The sequence below is a fragment of the Myotis lucifugus genome, unplaced genomic scaffold (genome assembly GCF_000147115.1).
Source record: "Myotis lucifugus unplaced genomic scaffold, Myoluc2.0 scaffold_71, whole genome shotgun sequence".
Taxonomy (NCBI): Eukaryota; Metazoa; Chordata; class Mammalia; order Chiroptera; family Vespertilionidae; genus Myotis; species Myotis lucifugus.
This window is the reverse complement of record NW_005871119.1, coordinates 3169450-3172720: the sequence shown is the minus strand read 5'-3', so window position 1 is coordinate 3172720 and position 3271 is coordinate 3169450. Positions and strand designations below refer to the sequence as shown.

Genomic DNA, 3271 nt, shown 5'->3' with positions numbered 1-3271 from the left:
CATGCCTTGGAAGTTATTAAATAAAACTAGAATTAACAAACATGCCAAATGTTTCATTTTATAATTGTAGACACGGCTCCTATATTGAGTTTTACAAAAAAAAAGTATGTTTTTCAACATGCTTCCAAACTGTTCAATGTGATGTGGTGTAAGAGTAACATTTAACATAATTCAACTTCTTTACTCTAAATATACTTACTGCTTAAGTACATCCTATAATAGAACTAACTCGAGAAAAGCCGCAAATTGTTTGTTATAATTTACTCAACTTAGTTGTTACATCCCAGATGAATATTTGTGTTCAAAAATAATGAACCTTTAAGTCTTTTATTCAATCCTGATTTCCACTTGGAGTAAGCATAAATCACAAGCTGGTATTGCAAAAATGTTAAGTTTTGGTTTTTTCTTCTTTAAAATAATGTTGACCAAGAGTCAGTGATATGGATCAATTTCATTCCCCACCCACCACTCATACTAGACATGCTAGCCATCCCTCCCATTCCGTTCACTCCCACAGACACACGGCTCCCACTGCTGTAGGAGCTGCTGTTCACTGCTGCTTGGCTGCCTGTGCAATGTTTGATTGAAAATCACTGGAGTTTTCCTGTAAAACTTGGTCATATCCACTCATGCTGCTCTGGCTGCCAAAGCCACTTCCATAAGCACCACTCAGCTGCTGGCTGGCTGGGCCACCATAACGGGACTGGTTTGACAAGCCCATGGCTCCCATCATCTGGCTGCCATAAGCACCACCGCTCGCTCCTGCTGTAGAATGCAAGGAGACTTCTACATATCTGTCTTGCATATTTGCTTTGTCTTTTGACATAGCTGCCACAGCATCTTCATGAGTTGCAAATTCGACATCTGCTTCACCAGTTACTCTGCCATCAGCACCAATTTCAATATGTACTCTCCCAGGGTTGAGCAGTGAAGAAAATCTATACTAATAAAAGAGAAACATGCAAATTGGTGTCACTTCGCTACACCCACCAGCCAATCAGATGAGTATGCAAATTAATCCAACAAAGATGGCGGTTAATTTGCATACCCAGGCACAAAGCAAAGACTGAAGGCTCTGGCTGAGTGAAGACTGAAGACTGAAGAATGAAGAATGAAGAATGAAGAGGCTTGGCTTCTCTGCTGCGGCCGGACCAAAGGCCTGGGTCCCAGGTGCTAGAGGAAAACTGGTGCCAGCAGCCAGGGGAAGGAAGGCCTATTGCGCGAATCTTCATGCAACGGGCTTCTAGTATATATATAAATGTCTAGTATATATATAAATCCCCGCATGTGTACACAGTGTCCAGTTGTGCTCTGGAAAGTAGAGCCACCATCCCCCTATCTGTGGTCAGACATTCCTGAAAAACAGTAATTAAGGTCTCTTCCAAATCTATCTGATCCAAAACCACAGCCATCATTATAGCCATTATAACCATCATAGCCTCCATAATCTCCACCATAAGCATCACTCCTTATCCTTTGAAAGCCAGCTCCCCTGCCAATGCTGTTATGCCCTCTGCCAGCCCCAGGTCTGTGGTAGGGACCTGGCTGCTGCAAGGCCATAAGCCTTTGTAGTGGACCATAGTGAGTTCTAACTTCAGCTCGACTGTTCTTAAGAATTTCTATCCCTAACTGGTTTAGCTCAGTGGATTGAGTGTTGGCCTGCAGACTGAAGGGTCTCAGGTTCGATTCCGGTCAAAGGCATGTACCTTGGTTTCGGGCACATCCCCAGTAGGGAGTGTGCAGGAGGCAGCTGATCGATGTTTCTCTCTCATCGATGTTTCTAACTTTCTATCTCTCTCTGTAAAAATCAATAAAATATATTTTTTTAAAAAGAATTTCTATATATCTGTGTCCTGATCTTTCCTTGTGTTTCTTTAGAGCCTTTTCAGCTATTTCCTGTGAAGCAAACTGCATGAAGGCCTCCCCCGTACGCCTCTCCTGGAAGTCCACCAGCAATGTTATCCATTTGGCACAATTTCCAACCCTGAGAAGAACTGAACAATTTCTTTCTTACTACATGAGTCCTCTAAGCCGTACAAAGCTATCATTGGCCGTGTCAGGACTATTTGGACCAGTCTGCTTCAACACCCAATCCATTTCAACGTTGCTCGATTTGAATACTTCAACATATCTGTGTCCCATAGTTTCTCTCTTTTTTCAGTGCCAATTTGACTTCATCTTCTAATTCAAGTTCAACAAAAGCCTCGCCACTCGGTCTGCCTTCTCTGGTGTGGATGAAACGAATACCTTGAGCCCCATTTTGAATTTTGCAGTCAGAAAAAAAAAAAAAACACCAACACTGCACTTTGTCCACCCAGCAAGTCCAGGACAAGCCGCAGACTTTCACTACGAATCCCTCTCCACCTTCGGTACCCAACCTCCTCATCTCTTAGTGGATCCTGGCGTCGAAGTAGGCCAGTGATGGCGAACCTATGACACGCGTGCCAGAGGTGACACGCGTGCCAGAGGTGACACGCGAACTCATTTTTTTGGTTGATTTTTCTTTGTTAAATGGCATTTAAATATATAAAATAAATATCAAAAATATAAGTCTTTGTTTTACTATGGTTGCAAATATCAAAAAATTTCTATATGTGACACGGCACCAGAGTTAAGTTAGGGTTTTTCAAAATGCTGACACGCCGAGCTCAAAAGGTTTGCCATCACTGAAGTAGACTGATCACACGACTTCTGCATGGCTGAGCGAAAATCTCTGTGCATTTCTTTTAATACTTTCTCAGCCAATGTCCCAGAAGAGCATATCTTTTCATGCAATGGTCGGCAAAGATTTTCTACGAAAGTCAGTGGTCATGGATGTAGTGTTAATTGAACATCAAAAGAGTAGCATGCCAGCCTACTACAGGCAAAGAGCCCCTTTAGAAATATCCACTACTTCAAGAAGCCTGATATAGACCATTTCAGAATTTTTCTGCAATGTTTCCAAAATTTGGAGAACTATTACTTTTGAATGACCTTTTTGATCCCTCTGGTGGGCTTTTCCACTGCAGGCTAGGAAGACATCTTAAAGTATGTATAAGTCCTTTGGAATTACAAAGTCTCATCCCCAAATTCTTTAACATATGATGGAGCAGTAGAAGCTATTGAAATATGAAGGGAGCTGTGGCTGCCTTCACAGTGGATCAAATAAAAGTCAGCTAGGATCTTTTTCTGGCCAAGGTCTTGCTTCTCCAAGTAGGGTCCACAAATAGGCACTGTCAGCATTGCTGTGAATTACTCAGAGTTCAGGCCCTACCCGAGACCTACAGAATAA

The 3271-nt window shown here is 42.3% G+C and overlaps 1 pseudogene; it reads right to left on the bottom strand.

Moving 5' to 3' along the window:
* Nucleotides 1–550: 550 nt before the first annotated feature.
* On the bottom strand, nt 551–2386 carry LOC102431154 (annotated as a pseudogene).
* Between the last annotated feature and the right edge of the window lie 885 nt (nt 2387–3271).